Source organism: Pleurodeles waltl, chromosome 10, assembly GCF_031143425.1.
Source record: "Pleurodeles waltl isolate 20211129_DDA chromosome 10, aPleWal1.hap1.20221129, whole genome shotgun sequence".
Taxonomy (NCBI): domain Eukaryota; kingdom Metazoa; phylum Chordata; class Amphibia; order Caudata; family Salamandridae; genus Pleurodeles; species Pleurodeles waltl.
In genome coordinates, this window is record NC_090449.1 from 673,380,344 (window position 1) to 673,401,646 (window position 21,303).

Consider the following 21,303-nt stretch of genomic DNA (forward strand, 5'->3'; position numbering starts at 1 on the left):
CAGGCAGGATGGATCTGGTGCCTGGTTCTGGAGCAGCATCTGGGCAAACAACACCAGCCATGGCACTTCAGCTGTCCGAGGCTGCGGGGGAAGGGCTGGAGCCTCCACCCATCACTAGCAGCACCGCCACCAGCACCACTGCCAGGAGCAGCAGCCCCAGTGGGCAGCCGTCGGAGACTGCGGGGGAAGGGCTGTGACCTCCACCCACAACTGTCAGCACCGCCGCCTGCCCCGCCACTGCCACCACTAAGCAGCCGTCACCGCCAGCGGGCAGTGTGTAGTCGTGCCTCCATGGGCTGTAGTGTGTCCTGGCCCGGCAACAACTCTAGGTGTGACACCCAGGTGAGAGACTGTGACCTTGCACCCTCCAAGATCTGCATCACTGGACACAAGGCCCCTTCCAGAACCAGTGGAAGAAGGCATCCACTCACCCCTCCCTTGGCAGAATGAAGCACACTGGGCACATGGCCCCCTCCAGAACCAGTGGAAGAAGGCATCCACTCACCCCCTCCTTGGCAGGATGAAGCACACCGGGTGCAAGGCCCCCCCAGAACCAGTAGAAGAAGGCATCCACTCACCCCCTCCTTGGCAGGATGAAACACACTGGGCACAACGCCCCATCCAGAACCAGTGGAAGAAGGTATCCAATCACCCCCTCCTTGGCAGGACGAAGCACACTGGGCACAATGCCCCCTCCAGAACCAGTGGAGAAGCCATCCATTTGACAGACTGTGGCTTTGCACTCCCCAGGACCAAGCAGTGGGCAAACCACCCACTTGAGAGACTGTGGCTTTGCACTCCCCAGGACCAAGCTGTGGGCAAACCACCCACTAGAGAGACTGTAGCTTTGCACTCCCCAGGACCAAGCAGTGGGCAAGCCACCTGTAGTGGGTTCGGCTTAGTACCCTGATAGGGTTAATGAATTAAGGATTCACTAGACACGGTATCCTTTTCAAGTGCTCTTTATTTATCCCTCAGGATGGTTTTTTAATCACTCTTCCAGTTCCTTTGTTTTAGTTCACAGGGTCTTTTCCTTGGTTGTTGTCCATGAAGTAAAAGTTTGTTCTTTTCTCTTATAGATTCTTCTTCTTGGGATGTCTGAGCGGTGGGACTGTTGGCCGGGATAACCAGGATGGCTCCGATCCAGACGTCGGTAGTGGACCCCAGAGAAATAAAGTAGGAGGTAAGTGTGAGATTCTTGGGGATTCCTTTTGGGTTTGGGTTAGTAGTAGGGAGTGTGACAAAAAGGGGGTTTAATTTGACAGTGCAGGTGACGGGTGGTGACCGGGTCAGGGTTGGAACACAAAAGGAAAAACCCACAAGTGCTCTAGGTGCAACAAAGATTCAGTGACCGTCTTAAGGTTCTTTTGTAGGGCTGTTGTATAGCACAGTCCCTATCTGGGGGTGTTATTAGAGTTACATGCACTCTAGTTTTCTATTACTCGGTTTCCTGGTCCCTTTCCTCGGGTCCCTTCCCTGCTATATCCCCCTCACTCCCGTTCCTGCTCCACAATGGGAAGTAACTCAGTCTAAGACATGACTGTACCTGGGAGAGCCACGCCCCTCCAGGGACGTGGCCGGTCCGTTCATCCAGCAGTCTCAGTCTAATTGGGGTCTCTCCTCCTAAGTCCTTGTTCCGCTCCTCGCCTCACTCGTCTCCTTGGCTCTGCTCGCCTCGGTTTTCACTTCTCGCCTCCTCTTGCTCCTTCGAATCGCCAGCCGCTCCTTCCACCGTCTTCGCTTTTTCTACCACTAGCGCTGCCGATCCAACCCAGATATCCGGGTTTCTATTCACTTCCGAGTGGTCGCCACTTTGTTGTGTTCCCCCGGGGCACTGCCTATGCGTTTCGGGGGGCCTGTACTGTAGCCGGAGACGCGATGACCCGGTTACACCACCCACTAGAGAGACTGTGGCCTTGCACTCCCCAGGACCAAGCAGTGGGCAAACCACCCACTCGAGAGACAGTGGCCTTGCAATCCCCAGGACCAAGCAGAGCGCATGTAGCCCCCTTCAGGAGCAGTGGCGTTGCACCATCTTCCAGCTGAGGTTCCCCCTTCACCTTCCCCATGGGGTGCCTATGTATTTCGGCCTGATGCCCCAGCAGTGTTCTCTCCGTATTGAGGCAGAAGTCAAGTGTGGCCATTGCCTATGTGATATAGCCCTGCCCGCCACGGACATTTTGGACTGGTCATTGTCCCCCCATTTGGATATATGGTAGATACTGTTTTGTGCGTTGTGGACTTATTTCTTGAACTTTATATTATTACACTGGCTTTACTCACTTTCTTTTGTCCTTGCGTAATTCCTGAGGGGTACGGGGTGGATAAGTAATGTTGTTGCATCTGTTTGTGTGTATGGTGTTGGGGGTGGGGATTTTGCGTGTGTTTGTCACTCTCTTTTTCCTCCCACCCTCCCTTGTGTGCTAGGTGGGGTACTCACTCTGGTCGTCTTTGCCGACGTTTATGTCCCTGGTGTAGGAGGAGGTATACCAGCATGGGAAAAACCTGTAGTTTGGGCTTTATGGTGTCGTGGTTCTTCCTTGAGTGTCCAGAAGTGAGTCGTTTCCCTATTGTGTTCTGTTTCTGCTGTGCTTTTGATGGCGTTACTGCCAACCAGGAAAAGCTGGCAGATTGGCTAGTTGTAATAGTGTGGGCGGTACATTGTATTCTGCCTGGCTGATGGCAGTTACCGCCGCGGTGCTTGTTGCTACCATCGTGGCGGTCGGTGTGTTAAAGTGGCTGTCTGTGTCAGCGGTTTCCGCCGTGGTCATAATTCCATTTTTTGTACCGCCAGCCTGTTGGCGGTATTACCGCTGCTTTTTTAACAATCGCCAGGGTTGTAATGAGCAAGTTTAATACAAAGGATTCTGTAATCCCTGTATAAACAGCAGTCACTAATTTCTTTGTAACTGCCTACTTGGGACACCTCAAGTTAAAGATTTTAAAGAAAAGACGTCAGAACTCGACTAGAAAAAAAGGTTATCACAATGGAGTTCTATTTCACAACGCCTACTGCCAAAGCCAGCAGCCTAAGTGAAAGGCAGGCCAGTTCACCGAGCATAATAAAAGCATCTTTTTAAAGAAAGAAAAAGAACATGCTTTTCTTTCTTCAGCTCTGTTTTAATAGCTTACAATGACAAGCAGAAAGAATATGTTTATTTTTGCAGTCCTTAGATAAAGAAAATCTAGAATCTTTCTGCCTGTTTCTACCCATTCTGACCTACTGCAGCTTTTTTTTTTTTTAAAGTGACCTGATTCAAACTGTTTCTAATATCTGTTTCAAACAATAATCTAACATGTTTTTGTGTGTTTCATTTTGCAATAGAGGTTTTGTTTTTATTCTTCATGTTTGCAAACATGACCGCTCTATCATTAGAAAGAGCTACGCACCACATTTTTAAGTAGTTTGCTGGTAAGTTGATAGTGTGACCATGTATTGTATGGATAAAGTACCCCCTGGAGTACCTGATAAGGATATTGCAAGTCACCTCAGAGTTCCATAACCGTAAAAAGGAATTGAGCTTTCGGCCTTGTTCCTCTATATGGTTATGGAACTTTCTGTGACTTGCAATATCCTTCTAAAGTACAGCAGGGGTACTTTAACTTTAATATCCTTCCAAGCTGCTATAATACTCCAACTCAACGTAACTAGCCTAGGTCAGATGAAAGTAAAGTAAGTTACTTGAAAAGGACAAAGTGCTGGAGTAAGGGAACAAGACATTTGAGGGTCCCAAAAAGTAAAGAACCTGGCCCTACAGATCTAGGAAAAAAAACACAAATCTGTAAAAAACAACCCACTTCCTAGTTAAGGGCATACATTAAGGTTGTTACAAACTATAAAATACAAAAAGTAGGGTGGATTGAAACCACTCCACAAATGATCTAAAAATGAGTAATATATATAACACATTCAATATAGATGCAACTAGCATGATGACTGGTAAATTCAAAAGGGATATGAGAATGCAGGAAAGTCTGGAGAATGTCACAGTAAGGCATAATTGGTCATATACTACTATTAAAGAACCCACTACCACTCAACTTTATTGGTGGACTTACTTACTTATGGTTACTCTCAGGAGTGGTGCAGTGTCTTTGACCAATTTTGCTTGTTGTTTCATGTGAACACCAGATCACGCTTTGGGGTAGTGGAGCTCATCTCACCGCATTGTACCATAGCTTCCATTTCAACAATAACTCTCTTATGTACATGTTTGAGAAGTGCACCCCTTTGAGCCACCACTACCCATTTTCTTTGTTCACAGTAAGGTATGATGGCACAGTTGAGAATAAGAGAGATGTTACCCAGACAGCGGAACAAGTGAGATAATGGATACAAAAAGCTCTAGCACAACCATGAATGTATAATTGGATAAATTGTTTGATGTACTGCTTCTGGATGTGTTAGTGACGGATAGATGCCATTGGTCTGAAACTGCGAGATCTGAGAGGAATGAAGTGGTAACAGATGGTGTAAGCAGTAAGGAGAGAGAGGGAGGGCAACACATCTTATAAAATAATTGCCACTGGAAATCAGACATGGTTATTCCATTTCAGAGGTCACTCAAAGCATTATTAAGGAAAACTGCTCTGCCCTGGAGAAGAAGTTGGATGAAATATTGTTAATGACATCCGAACTGAAGGGAGAGTGGAGCTAACGCATCTAATAAAATACTTGACACTGGAAATCAGACATGATTTTTCCACTTCAGAGGTCAATCAACAGATTATTAAAGAAACCTGTTCTGCCCTGGAAAAGAAGTTGAATGAGATATTGTTAAGGACATCCAAACTGAAGAAAACTATGAAGAAAGATACAGCGGAGGTTGAAAGATACACACAGGATGTTGCTAATATGAAAATGCAAAATAAGGTACTGGCAGAGAGAACCGTTCAAGAAGGAACAACTTAAGGATCATTAATGTGCCAGAGGAAGCACAGGGTGGGAGCTTTAAGACTTCCTCAGTTAAACTGATTAAGGGGGATATTTTTCAAGGCAGCACAGATATCGGTTGGGAATATGACGTTCAAAAGATACACTCTGACACCTTTAAGTTAAGTGCAAACAGGAAAAAGCAAAGGCAATTTTGGTTAACCTCCAGTGGTACTTAGTTAAAGAGGGGATATTATTGACTGCATTTTTAAAGTGTGATAAGATATATGTTGGGCCACCATTTGGAGTTAGGCCAGTGAATAGAGGAGTTGAGGGGAATAGGTGTGAATGTTCAAATGAGGTTCCCAATCATGTTACAAATTATGTGGAAAAACATAAATGCACAATTTCGAGTTGTAAGGTAAGAGTAACCCATAAATGAATGAGATAGGATAAGGAGCTAAAGAGAAGAGAAGGGAAGGGGAGAAAGTGGTTTAGAAAGTAATGAGCTGAGAAACAGGTAGCAAGAGAGTGCCATAAAGGGCATTTTAGAAAATGCTGATAAATAAAGAAGGGCTCCCAAGAGGAGGAAGTAGAGGGAAGGAGGCGGGTGCATAAAGGTTAGAGAGCATAAGGGAAAAAAGAAAAAACAATTTGAGTCCTCTAACCTTAGTTTCCATGAGGAAGGGAAGTGCACATAAACAGCAGTATGGATAAAGGGGAGATAGGATATTAAATCTCATTACCTACAATGTGAGTGGGTTAAGGGCCACAAACAGATCAAGGAGGACAATGGAATTTTTAAGAACGTCAGAAGCCCAAATAATCATTTTACAAGAGATGTGCTTAAACAATATAGAAAGCAAAAGTATGTTTCTACAGGAAGAATGGGTACAGCAAGTAACACTCACAGACCAATAGTATCTTTCCAGGAGAGTGGCAATTATTGTGAGGAAACATTCTAGGATAGAGGTCTTAGAAACAAAGGTAGAGAATGCTGGTAGATGTGTAATAGTTAAGATTAAAGTTGAAAACCTGTGTTTAGTATATGCTGGGTACTATGGACCCACCGAGCAGGATCCAGATCCCCTAAAGATTATGGTTTCTAACCAATTTATAAATTCTGGATCCATAATATTGGGAAGGGATGTTAATACACTTATTAATAATGATTTAGATATGTCTACCAGATGTCCACACATGTTTCAAGTTGTGTGAGGGATTTAATGCAAAATATGGGATGGTGTGACATTTTGGAGGCTATGAGTTAGTTTGCAAAGTGGGTATACCTTCCATTGTAAAAACATACAGTCACTTTTTCTGAATGGATTTTTGGCTTCTAGTTAATATTCTGAAGAGTATGGTGACAAGCATTAATCATACTCCCACACACATATCTGACCACTCAGCAGTATGGTTTGAGTTAAAAATTCCAACTGAGAGAAAAAGAACCATATGGACTATGGACCACTGGTTGATAGGAGATATAGAGGACTGAAGAAGCTAATTCAGGAGTTCTTCCATTTTGATATGAATAGGTCCATAGGTGTAGTATGGGATGTGTATAAAACATTCCTGAGAGGCCTAATAATGAAAAATATCAAGGAAAGTAGAGTATGTACCAAGGAGTAAGAGCAACAGGTTGAAACAAATGCTAGAAAAAGAAGTACAGGCAGCAGAATCCATGATTGAGAAGGTGGAAATGACAAAGGAATTGGAAAACGCGAAGGGAAAGAATATGTCAGTATAGCTCAAAACCTTATGGCAAGATAGGAAGCCAATAAGCATAAACAATGTGAGTAGGGATAGAGGATTGGCAAAATATTAGCATGGTCTTCCGCCTGGCTGTTGGCGGTTACCGCCGCGGTGCTTGTTGCTACCGTTGTGGCGGTCGGTGTGTTAAAGTGGCTGTCTGTGTTGGCGGTTTCCGCTGTGGTCATAATTCCATTTTTTTTACCGCCGGCCTTTTGGTGGTACTACCGTCGCTTTTTCACCAATCGCCATGGTTGTAATGAGGGCCTATATGTTTGTTATTTACATTTAAAATGTCAATACGTCTATTTTTTCATCCTTACATGTATGTTCTTTTTAGATGTTTCACACTGTTTTGCAGCTATTCCATTGAGGTATTGTAATGTGGAGCAGGTGCTTTCTCTTCGGGTAGAAGAAAGCATCAGTTTCATTTTAAATGTTTATTTGTTGGTAGTTTGTTGAGGTTGAGGTTGTTAGGTTTATTTTTACTTACTATTGGGTGAATTTATATTTTTTAATAATGTACGTTCAATACAAGGGATTCTGTAATCCCTGTTTAAACAGCAGTCACTAATTTCTTTGTAACTGCCTACTTGGGGTGCCTCAAGTGAAAGATTTTAAGGAAAAGACGTCAGAACTCGACTAGAAAAAAAGGTTATCACAATCGAGTTCTAATGTCACAACGCCTGCTGCCAGAGCCAGCAGCCTAAGTGAAAGGCAGGTTAGGTCACCGAGCATAATAAAAGCACCTTTTTAAAGAAAGAAAAATAACATGCTTTTCTTTCTTCAGCTCTGTTTTAATAGTTTACAATGACAAGCAGAAAGAATATGTTTATTTTTGCAGTCCTTAGATAAAGAAAACCTAGATTGGCAAAATATTAGCATGGAAAGCAAAAAGCAAAAACAGAGAGAGTGAGTAGTTACAATAGTTGTCTTCAGAATTATGGGGATAGAAATATGCTTGCCAATGGTGTAGGAATAGGGAAGGTATTCTAGGAGTTTTAAGAGAATGTATGTAACAGAAAAGGACAAAGAGAGGCTACAGGAATGAGCAATTGACTAAGAGAGTGTAGGCTTTCCTAGCTTGATGTAGGAAGTGCTGAGATTCTATTTAAAGAAATTAAGTGGGAAAGATCCAGGGCCAGCTAATATTCTAGGGGAGCGCTATAAGTACCAGTACTGAAAGAGTTATCTAACAAGAGTTATCTAATTTATTGAGCCAGGAAGATCAGGAAGCAAATACCCCCTCGGTGCTGGTAGGAGGCTCTAATAACTTTAATTCCAAAACCCGGGAAGGACCCAAAGAAATGTGGACCATCACTTTGATGAACACTTTTGGCTGCTAATATAGGAAGGCTGATCCATGAGGATCAGAAGGGGTTCACGCCTGGCATGCAGTTTAGGATGTTACACATATTATGATAGGCCTAATAGACCTGGCAGAAGTGCATAAAGCACTGCTGGGATTGAGAGTGTACAGCCCCTGAGTTTGATAAATTCTCAGGGTAGCTGTTAAATGACAGATGTGATGATGTGAAATTGTATAACTGTGACCAGATTAAAAGAGATGAGATACCTTGGGATAACTATTACTCAGAATTTTAAGGAGCTTGCCTTAAAAAATGTATTCAAAGTGTCGAAATAAATAAATTCCCTTTTGAGGAATGGCAAAACCCATCTTCGAGCATTCATGGGACGGTCAACCTAATTTAGATGTGTATATTATCAAGATGACTTTTCTCTTTAATTGCATACCACTAGTGTTTTATAAAAGAGAGGTTCAAAGTATACAGGTTAAGTTAAATAGTATTATTTGAGCAGCTACTTGATGTAGGTTAGCTTGGAGAAAGTTAAGCAGGAAACTCCAGAAAGGTTGTTTTCAACTCCCAGATATACTTAATTATATTTGGCCTTCCAATTAAAAAACTATAAGATGCTTGTATGGATTCCGGACCAATCAAGTAGGGAGTTAATTTACGGAACAATGACCAGCAAGATATGCCAAAAGGGAGGTTTTTTATACCAATATGGCAAAGTTTTTCAAGACAATACTGTGTTTAATTAGGAGAAAGTGGGGGCTACAATACTTTATCAGATATGCTATATTTTATGTTGTACATGTTTACAAACATATTTGCCAAACTGACATTAAAAAAAAAAAAAAAAAATGCTATCTCTGGTACCTTGGCACACTGACTTAAAATAAATTGCAAATCTATAAGTAAAAACACCAAAGATGCGACCTGAAAAAAGACATCATAGCAACACTCCAGGCCTCACTACGGGGTTCTCTTTAATTCCAATAGGTATAATTAGAGTTACAAGGACAATCAGAATTACACTGATCCACAAGATCCACTGTAAGCTGACAGATCAGTGATGCATCTCCCAAAGTCTGTACTAGCCAAAAATAGGGGAGGACTTAACAGGGGCAACGATGAGGACCTCATAACAAGCCCTCCATGATAAATCAAAATAAACAAACTTATTAGGTCTGGCGTTAGCCATCCTCTTTTGAATTTACTAAAATAGTACATCTAATATACTTACTTAAAGGGGCTTTCAGGCACCTCTCTTAGCCTATTGTACAGCATGGGGCAAAGGGTCAGTTTATTTGGACCTCTGGGTAACGTTAAAATGAGTGACTGCATTTTTTTCTTTCACATGATGGATTTCCACACACAACATAGTTCCCTTTAGTGCCAGTGTTGCCTGATGTCACAGTAGGATGCAGTTAAAGTGAGCGCAGGGCACACTCCAGCTTTGTCAGTTCTTGTCTCCTTCCAACTCAGTGGTAAATTCCTTTTGAAGTGGACTACTGCTATTTCGCAATATACCATATTGTGTTCCTGGACTTGTTTTCACAAAGGGTGCTTGATAAACCTTTTCCCAGGAAGAAAACCAAACTTTGGGCCTCATTACAAGTTTGGCGATCTGACTGAGGGTAAGACCGCTGCGGTGGCAGCCACAAAAAGACTGCCATGCTGGTAGTAACCTGACCGCCATATTAAGAATTACACTGAGAAGTCCACCATAAAACAGCCAAAATTCTGAAACTGCCAGGACTTTGGATGATGGAAAAGAGGCGGTCCGACCACCAGCACCGTCAGCCTGACATAAATCCACCCATCAGATTAAGATCCACAAATCATGACAGCAGTTCTTCCATGGCGAAAAACCATTGGGGGTACGAACCGCAGCGGTATCAACTCACATCACAATTAAAACAGCACATTAGATAGTTTGAATACCCCACACCTGACACACATCCACACACCCAACACACCTAAACACTGCGCTATATAACACATCCCTACATAACCCACAATCTTTTGCAACCTGAACGCCACACACAGCCACAGACAAGCCAAATCGTTCACAGATATAGAAAAACAACATTAGGCATCCATAACAACCGTCACCCATTCACATCACAGCACCTACACCTCACCATTTACCTTTTTCTCCTGCCTTTTCCTTTGAACACTACCACACCATCTTCACCACCACTACCATGTCAATTCTGTATCCACTAACACGGGAGGATATCAGGAAGAGGTGGGACGACCTCAGTGGGAAGGTAAGTTCCTCCTGAGGGCCTGACTAGAACACTTGGGAGAGTGGAGTTGGGTAAGTACCCATAAAATTCATGTCACCCAATTGTCATGTCCTGCATTCATCCTCACCACCTTAATTCACATACCACCCACTACACCTGTGTCCAAATATTAAAATACTCCTCTCTGGCATGCCACATTTCCACTAAACTTACCTGGCTCCACTGCCCTTGGAAATGGAACCTGAAGTATTGGCAACTCATAGCACTACTATTCCCAGGATGCAATTTACCATCATTGTGAAAATCTGAACAGTGCACCAAATGTGAGATGCCACGCATGTGAAACTAACTACCAATCTAACCCATCTTGACTGTGTAAGTGTGAAACAGTTAATGGCAATGACAGCAATTCAATGGCCCTCTTCTAAAATCTGCACAAGCAAAACACAACCATAGCTGAGTGCCCAATCACAATGCCCTTAGAATAAATATTCACAAGATTGAAATATACCCTCCTGGGGTGGAAATCTAGTTGCCAAAGTGAATGCACATGCAATTTATGTAGTTACAGGTCAATGTCTATTGCTTACTCCCAAACTTTCACAACTCTGGCATTATTGTGCATTGTACACCTCTTTTTTGTGCCATGCATCATGCCAGACACTTCAGTAGGTAACAAAGATGAATACCCATGTCAATAACCAGACAACAGCAGATGGTATCAACAATCCAGTCACCGCAAATATAGTTTAACAGCTTGAAGTATGGGGTATCGTATTGAAATTACAGTCTCATGTTGTAAAAAGCAAGATTGTACATCAGCGGTCATTGTCATTTCTGGTGATCATGTTAAGGCACTGTCTGCATCTCAGACAACATCAATAATACCCTAAATGTAACAGCAACTCTGTGTTCCACTTCTCCTACAGGTAACCTTGCCAATGGCACCATGGACAGAATACCGGAGACTGCCACAACCCCTCTGGATGAAGGGTCCAGTGAGGACAACACCCCTGGAAGTGTGGACACTGAAAAGAAAGTTGGCCCATCAGGGCCACCTGGTCAATCAACAACTGCCAGCCTCACCCTGCCCACATCGACTCCTCCCAGCCCTGTTGCATCTACATCACAGGCGACCATTCACCCCAAAACCTGTGTCCCAAGGACTGTCTCATCCATTGTGTGCCCCACAGTAAAGGTACCTGAGTCTCACCGTGTCATCCCTGACAATTGTGGCCCTGCCACCACTGGGAGTGGGCACACTGTGCCAGAGGCACAGGCTCGTGGGTGTAGGGGTTGCATGGGAGGCATGCTGTGGGCCAGAGGATGGAGGCTTCAAGGGACATTACTGACCAGCAATCCATTTCCCAAGTCTTGGGAGCCTATCAGAATTCCCAAGACATGTTGGGCCAGGTAATCACCATTATAGGGGAAATCCAACTGCTGCAGAAGGACAACCACCAGGAAGTCATGCAGCAGTGACAGGCACAGAATGCCATACTGGCTACCATTGCTGGGGTGCTGAGCGACATCAGCCCTACCTTGAGTAGGTCTGCAACACAACTTCAGGCCTCTTCCACTAGTAATGACTGCTCCTGCCCTATGTAGCAAAGGAACCCCCCCTGCAAATGTAGACGTCTACCCAGACATCCAGGAGGAGCAGATGCAAAGACCAAACCCACTGCCAGAAAGTGAACCTCTCCCAACTGGTTCCCTTTCTGTGCCACAGATACACCCTGTTGACTGTTCTGAAACCAATCTCCATTTTCCCATGGTGCAATGACACTGGACTTGTGTATCCTAATGGTGTAGCAGCTACCCTCATGATTTCCGCTACCATGACTGAACCCTTCACTGTTTATTTTGTGTGTTTTTATTTTACTAGGCACACATATTGTTTAACTGTCCACAGCAAATTACACTTCAACACAGGTCCTTTGTATGTGTCATTTATCAACCATGTACAACTGTTATGCATGCCAACTCAACTATCAATATGTCCCTCTGTATTGTGCAACCTTTGTTATGGACATCACACGTGGACTCTATCGGCAGGAGACTCATTACATTACGATTGTAACACAGACAGCTACACAAATTTATTGATAGATATGCAAGGAACACATAGAGTATAACTGACAGTAACAACAGGATGTTTGTTAAGGTGTCAGACACTGCTAAACCACAGGATACAAACATTAGGGACATGCCAGTCTTTCTACAAGCCAGGAGGCATACAGATTGGTCCTTTGTGTGACCTGGTAAAGCCTTATCATATAACCATGCCTTAACTTCCCAATATTCATACCCCAAGGTACAAATAGATATCAGTAATGATGTCCCCAGTCCAGGGATCTTTCACTTACATTGGTCACATACCTGTAGGCTAGACACCTATGTCAGTCCACAGAGACATGCACATTGGTCTGCAAAGAAGGAACACACTGACAGCTAGGTTCAAGGTACTTTACATACAACTGGAACCATTGTGATGGTAGAGGCCATGTTGCTACAATTGTCATGTCTCAGACACAGTTAGACACACAAATTACACCATCTTACCACCTCCAGTACCCTACAGATTATCTTGATGGGAAAACACAATTCCACCCCAGTGTCCTGACAGTCTGGCTACGTTAGTCACATTTCACATTCTCATGGCAATTAATATCTGGTTCCAGCCATGTCCAATTCTCATGTGTGCCTGCAATTCTCATCTGCTTCTGACACTGTCTGTGACTTGACAAGAAGGAGAGGCCAAATTGGAACTCAGCATATCTGTGATCAACAGAGATAAGAGATTGGACATAGCAGAAAACAGTCCTCTATTCAAACAAGTCATGTACACAAGAGTGACTTTGTATGTGCCTTAACAAAACATGACCACTCTCTTCGGTATACAGTACAAATTAACAGTCTGCATGCAAAAATCACTCATAGGCATTGGAGCAACTAAAACCTAAGAGCTGATCGTTAAAATGAGTTGACATGCTACCCATCAACTCTAGGTTACAAACGTATCACAGCATTGAGAAAACATCACATACCTTGAGTCAGTTGAAGTACTGATTGATGAGATCTCCCCTGAAGTCTCCAGCTTTTTCTTCATCTGGCTCATCATCACTTGGCAAATCTGTATTTCCACCCACAGGTTCTGCTGCCTCTCCCTCATCTGGTAGGAATGGTATCTAATGTCTCAGGGCAAGACTGTGGAACATGCAGCAGGCAACAATTATTTGACATACCTTGTTGGGTGAGTAGAGGAGGGCTCTTCCTTATCTGTCCAGGCAGCGAAATCTTGCCTTAAGGAGCCCAGAAGTCCGCCCCATGACACGCCTTGTCTTTCCACAGGCCTCATTGTAGCGGACTTCCCCTGGCGTGGTTGGGTACCTCACTGGTGTCAACAACCAAGGACGGTTTGGATAGCCAGAGTCACCTGTAAGCAAATAGCTAGAAAAGCACAAAAACATATTGAGGGCATGCACTATTATGATAGCAGGAGAAACAGTTAGCATACACACAGGTCAAATCTGACTTACCAACCAGCCAGGACCTCTCTGTGTTGAGTTGGGTCACCAGCAGTGGGATATAGTTGTTCTGCATGATGAAGGAATCATGGACTGATCCTGGATACTTTGCACTGGCTTGTGAAATGTACAGGTCTGCCACATACACCATTTGAACGTTGATGGAGTAGTCGTTTTTTCTGTCCTAAATAGCTGTTCATTGGCACTGGGGGAACCAAAGCTACATGGGTACCATCTATGGCTCCAACCACATGTGGAATGTGTCCCATTGCATAAAACTCTGCCTTCACATAGGCCAAATCTGCACTTTGGGGAAACCTGATGTAGCTATCCAGGTGTTTCCACAATGCAGACAGTACATCCTTCAAAACCAGACTGAACGTGATGCACAAGCAGCCAAAAAATTACTCCTGTCTAAATACAGATAGTGGACCCTGGGCAAGCCCACATACCCAGTTCCAGACAGGGTGCCCCATGTAAGGGTCCCCCAATGGCAAACCACACACATACACTTACCTGCAACGTGGGATGGGCTCCCTTCTCCTGTAGTGTCCCTGTGGTGTGGATGGTGGTGATGCTGGGGGTTGGACATCTTTGTACCCATTCCATGGTGTTTCACCATGGAAATGGGCCTACCTGCACACTAACACCTGGTCTGTCCAGGCGTTAAATAATGGTGCTAAGCGTTAGCACCATTATTTGGTTCCGCCTCCCACATGTCGTTCCAGCGTCGGGTGTTAAATGTGGCACTGGGGGGTTAGAGTCATTTTTAAGAAGGGAACACTTACCTTGCATCTAATTAGCGCAAGGTGGGTTGGAGCTACCTAAAAAATGACTCTAACCCCTAAAATGTGACGCTAGACAGATCTAGCGTCAAAATATAAATATGGAGTTAGGTTAGCGCCACTTTAGCTTCAAAATAAATGGCACTAAGGCGACATTAACCATCCATAAATATGGGCCATAGTGTCTTGCATGATTTAGAACGGAACCTTTCTGGCTCCCTGAGGACTCTGTATCAATGTGACATAATCGCTAGAACAGAACGTATGAAAGATTGCTTTAGAATATGAGTTCACAGGTACACACAATGGAATAAGACATGTGATTTGCAGCTCCGTATGTGGCCTGGTCATTCAGTGAGTACCAGGTTGGGGTGTACGCTACAATATGTTCATATTTTATCAGCAACCAAGGTTCACAGCAGCTCTTTCTGGCCTTCCATTTTTGAGAGTTCAACAGAATCCACTGACCATGACACCCATTCAGGAGCATTTTGTTTCCCTCGCACATAATAACTTGAATCTGCGTCTGACTGTGCACCATAAGAATTCTGATAAGATCCAATGTAGCTTTTGTGTTTTGTTGATATGTGTGTGTGCATGTGTGTGTGTGTACGTGTGCATGTGTGTTGCTCTCTAAGGTGATGATTCTGATGCAGTAGATGTGTTCCCTGTTCAAACGTCTGCTAATGAACTGATTAGAACTACACTTTCTATTCTGGTAGTTACGTTTTCAATGTCATAGTGCAGTGTACAAACACATAAAATGTGCTTTTATGTGTGTCTTTTATACTTTAGTTGTATTACATTAACCACATAGAGGCAGCGCATTTTGAGTAAGTGCTCTCTTTGCACAGGCACATTCCCACACAAGTCTTTCTCAGGTATTCTCAGGTTTCTAAGGAGTGGGGAATGCTGGGCCCTAACAAATGTATGGGTTCAAAACCTGTGAAGAGATCTACTTTACATAGTAGGTTATACCAACAACTGTCCTGGCAGGCCAGATTGTTGAGCTTTACGTATCTAGAGAAATTTCAGTGGTTTGGCCATAAGGTAGCACAGGGGCCATCTTATTATTTAAATTGTGCTAGTGTGCAAAACACAAGGATCAAGCAATATCCACAGTGCCTCGGTATGCAAATGTACGAACATTGCCAGTCAATTACTAGTAATGACCCATAACATGTAAACTTAGCCCGTCCAGTATTACCCCAGTAGGTAAAAATAATACTTTACTGGGCTGCTTTGAAACCATGAAAAAAATACAGTTCACCAGCAGGACCATAATCAAGAGGCAGGTTGGCACTTGGAACATAGTAAAATGTTTGCAGCTTGGAATCGGAATGCTGGTTAAAAGTTACCTTGGAGTCTGATGGCAAACTATGCAAAAAGAACAAACGATGGCCAGAATGCTGAACAATGCAAACATTCACCCGCAGCCACAAAGATCTGGGTTTAATCCATTGTGTTTTTGCTCACCACGCCACCCCAATTTTGACAAGCATCCTAGGACCGAGTATCATTCTTCATCAGCAACGCTGGCTTGAATCCAGTGACGCAGCTAGCACGAGAAATACGTCTGGCCATACCCTTCCCTTGTAGGGCGACAAATGCAAAAAGAACTGATGATGGACGGAATGCTGAACAATGCAAACATTCACCCCCAGCAACAAAGATCTGGGTTTAATCCATTGTTTTTTTGCTCACCATGCCACCCCAAATTGCATCCAGCAACATGCAAATCAGTCTTGACCCTGTTCCCCATGGGAAAATTCCAGCCAGAACTGCCACAATAGGTCCTCCCTGGACAGGAAACAAGCATCCTAGGACCAGTTTCAGAGTATCATCCTTCATCAGCCAGGCTAGCTTGAATCCAGTGGTGCAGTGAGCACGGGACCCATGTCTGGGCATCCCCTTCCCACTTAGGGTAACAAATGCAAAAAGAACAGATGAAGGACAGAATGCAAGGGGTGAATGCAAACATTCACCCCTAGTAACAAAGATCTGGGTTTAATCCATTGTTTTTTTATCACCACATCTCCCCAGTTCGAACCCGCCCATATGCAAATCAGTCTTGAATCTGCGCCCCATGGGAAGAGTCCAGCCTAAACTGCCAGGTCAGGTCCTCCCTGGACAGGAAACAAGCATCCTGAGACTGGATTTGGGGAATCACCCCTCATCAGCCAAGCTAGCTTGAATCTATTGGAACAGTGTGCATAGACCCACATCTGAGGATATCCTTCCCACTTAGGGAGACAAATGCAAAAAGAACAGATGATGGACGGAATGCTGAGCAATGCAAACATTCACCCCCAGTCACAAAGATCTGGGTTTAATCCATCATTTTTTTGCTCACCACACCCCCCTAGTTTGGACCCAGCCATATGCAATGCAGTCTTGACCCTGTTCCTCATGGGAACAGTCCAGCCCCAACTGCCAACACAGGTCCTCCCTGGACTGAAAACAAGCATCCTAGGATCAGTTTCAGGGTATCACCCTTCATCAGCCAGGCTAGCTTGAATCAAGTGACGCAGTGAGCACGGGACCAAGGGTCAAGACTGATTTGCATATGGCTGGGGCCAAACTGGGGTCCCAGGATGCTTGTTTTCGCTCCAGGGAGGACCTGGCCTGTTAGTTTGAGCTGGTCTGTTCCCTTGGGGAACAGGGTCAAGACTGATCTGCATATGGCTGCGTCCAACTGGGGTGACGTGGCAAGCAAAATAGTGATGGATTAAACCTAGGTTTTGACTTGGGGTGAGTGATTGAAAAGTTTCAATGCTTCATCCATCATTTTGTTTTGTTTTGTTTTGTGATATTGCCTTGTGAGCCCTAAGTGGCTATGGTATGCCCAGACGTGGGTCCACTACTCGCTGTGCCACTGGATTCAAGCTAGCCTGGCTGATAAAGGGTGATATACTGAAACCAGTCCCATGATGCTTGTTTCCTGTACAGGGAGGACTTGGTCTGGCAGTTCAGGCTGGACTGTTCAGTATCAAGACTGATTTGCATATGGCTGGTTCCAAACTGGTGTGACGTGGCGAGCAAAATAATGATGAATTAAACCCAGATTTGTGACGGGGTGAATGCCTGAAAAGTTTTAACACTCTGTCCGTCATTCTGTTTTGTTTTGTGATGTTGCCTTGTGTGCCCTAAGTGGTTAGGGTATGCCCAGACATGCATCCCTTGTCCGCTGTACCACTGGATTAAAGCCAGCCTGGCTGGTGAAGGGTGATACCCTGAAATCAGCCCCAGGATGCAAGTTTCCTGTCCAGGAAGGCCCTGGCCTGGCAGTTCGGGCTGGATTGTTCGCTTGGAGAACAGGGTCAAGAATGATTTGAATATGGCTGGGTCCAAACAGGGGTGATGTGGCAAGCAAAAAAGAGATTGATTAAATCCAGATCTGTGACTGGGGTGAGTGTTTGAAAAGTTTCAACACTCCATCCATCATTTTATTTTGTTTTGTGATGTTGCCTGGTGTCAAACTATGAAAGAACAGTGACTAAGGAGACCACATACAAACACCAAGTACAAAGCATCTCTTCATACCTTTCAAATAAAACATTGTTTCAAAGTGTTCTACTTGTGCATCAAACCAAACATAAAAGCAGCACTGAAAAGCAAACCTTGAGCGTGACTTGTATTTAACAAGGGATTTCTATCTGCTTGGTTATGTGGCCCACGATCCCCCATCTCTTACACATGCTACATGTGTACACGTATGCCTTTGGCTTCATGGTGAACTAGTCCAAGTCTACCTACGTCCCGATCCTGGGACCCCACAATGATATACAAGCCACAACACTGTTTCAATGGTCCACCAAGCACTTCCCCTATCTGGGGATGCACATCACCGTTTGGCAACAGCAAACATGGGACCTCAATAACACACCACTCATCACCTCAGCTAAGAGAGACATGGCTTATTGTGCCACTCTCCCCCTTAACGTGGCCTGTAGAGGGGCTCTCTTCAAAATGATCGTCTTGGCCGAGATTTCTCTACACCCTACAGACCTAACCCCACCCCATTCCCTCTACTTTCTTTTGTACACTACAAGCGGAGGTAAAACAATAATCTGGACTGGAGGCCTACCACTTCTTTCCTTCTCCAAATGTGTATTGCACCCCTAAGAGGGCAGACTGGAGTTATGTTATGTTATGTTATGTTATGAATATTTATAGAGCTCATGGCTACCCGAACGACTCCCAGCACTGAATATGGACCCTGAGCATATAGGGCCTCATTACAACTTTGGAGGAGGTGTTAATACTTCCCAAATGTGACGGATATACCACCAGCTGTATTACGAGTTCCATAGGATATAATGGACTCGTAAAACGGCTGGTGGTATATCCGTCACTTTGCCGTCACTTTTGGGACAGATTAACACCTCCTCCAAAGTTGTATTCAGGCCCATAGTCTGAAAGTTAAGCTCTGAATAGCCAGGTTTTAAGCAGTCGCCAAAAGGAAAGCTGGTGGCTAGACAGCCGAAGGCTGAGGGGCAGAGAGTTCCATAATGTACTTACTAAATAGGCCATAGAACTGCCACCCCATCTTGCTTTTTGTTTTCACAATTGCAAGTCTAACTAACGCAGCCAACAAAGATCTAAGCTGCCTAGAAGGCATGTAGAAAGAGGCTAGTAGCCTTAACAAAGAAGGACCTCTGTTGTGTAGAGACCTGTGAATATAGCACAGAGCTTTGAACTTTATGCGCTGCTACAGGAAGCCAGTGAAGAGTGGAGATAGCTTATTTGGCAGATATATGTCTATGTATGTCTAAAAGGAGCCGAGCAGAGGCATTCTGAACCACCTGCTGTTTTCTGCTTACATACTTTGGAGAGCCAAGGTACAATGCGTTACCGTAATCAAGCAGGGAGATAATAAGGGCCTGAACAATAAGGCCCATATTTATACTTTTTAGCGCCACATTTGCACCGCTTTTGAACGCAACAATGGCGCAAACTTACAAAATACAATTGTATTTTGTAAGTCTGCGCTACTTTTGCATCAAGAAATGACGCTATTCGGCGCTAAAAAAGTATAAATATGGGCCTAAGTCTTTTGGCTGCAAATGGCAGGATTCTGAAGACTTTCCTCAAAAGCCTGAGCAGACTGAAGCAACTTGCAGAGATCTTTTTTACATGATAATCCATTGTGAGCTGAGGGTCCAGCCAGACTCCTAGGCTCTTAGTATTCTCTTTATCTTAGGCAAATTCCTTATGAGGTCCAGAATAGAAGAATGGAACCCCAAACGGGGACAATGCCAATGCAATCAGTGCTGGAATTAGTAGAAAATGATAATACCAGCTGAGTGTCATCTGCATACGACACTATTGAGAGACCGTAAGGTTTCATGATCTCTGCCAGTGGGGACATATATATATATTGAACAATGTGGGGCAGAGGGAAGAGCCCTGGGGTACCCCACAATTGATCGATAGGCAATTAGATAGAAAGGACCGGTCCAGTACCTGAAAGGTGCTCCCCTTCATAAAGGAGGAAAGCCATCCCAGGGCACTGCCTGTAATTCTGAGCTCCGCCATTCTCAGAAATAGTATGCATGATCAACTGTGTCGAAAGCTGTTCTAAGATCAAGAAGAATGATAATCGTCGCACCACCTTGGTCAAAACGCCTTCTGGCCTCTTCTGTGACTGCTAGCAGTGCCGACTCTGCACTTTGTAGCAGGCCTAGAACCCATTTGGGTGGGATGAAAAAGGTTGTTATCTTCAAAGAAGCCTGAAAGCTGGATATTCACATGCTTTTCTATTATTTTAGACACTGCTGGCAACAGAGATATAGGCGTATAGTTATTCAAGACAGCTGCATCAAGATGTGGCTTTTTCAGCAGAGGCTTGTCTATGGCATGTTTCCACTGATCCGGAATGAAACTCCCATTAAGGGACAAGTTCAGAAGATCGGTAAGTACCAGAACTACAACAGAGATGCCCAAAGCAAGAACATGAGGGGGGCTTGGTCAAGGGGGAGCCCAATTTCAGTGTGGCTAATAAATTAGAGACCAGTTCTTCAGTAAGGGGAGAGAAATGTGAAAAGGATCTGTTTTGTGATATGTGCTGACCTGCAGGATTAGAGTGGTGATAAAGGTTTTCAGAAAAAGCCAAATAAATATCTACTATCTTTTGTTGGAAGAAGAGCGCTAGATTGTTACTATGTTCTTGAGAGTCGTCCAAGAGCTCATTATGCGTGTTAGGCTGCGCAACCTCTTTGAGTATTTGAAAGATCTCCTTAGGAGAGTTTGAAGCCTGTTCAATTCTTGATGTGTAATAAGTAGCCTGGGCTAAGTTATTTCCAAATGGAAATGTCTGATTGCATTCCTATATTCCCCCCCTCAGAGAGGCATCCTCAGATTTTCTCCATCTCCTGTCCAGACGCTTACATTCTTTCTTTAATAGGTGGAGGTGAGGGGTAAACCAAGGAGCACCTTTGTTACGTCGGCTCCTTGCTTTAGTCGAATAAGGGAGTACTATATCTAATGTTTTAGTGATCCAGCCATTGAATGTCTTTGAGAAAACGGCAGTATGGTCAGTGAAGGATGGTTTCAGCTTTTCAAGGGGGTTGGTCCAATCACTTTTCTTAAGTTTGTGCCAGCGACGGTAAGATTGCGTTGTGGTAGGAGAGGATCTACAAGTGATGGAGGCAGTGAGGTTAAGTGTTATTAAAGAATGATCACACCAAACCAAAGGAAGAGGGGGCATGGAGGTTCACCCAGCTGTATTACTAAAGACCAGGTCAAAGGTGCAGCCTTTAATGTGTGTAGAACCACTGACTAGTTGGATGAGTTCCAACGCAGCTA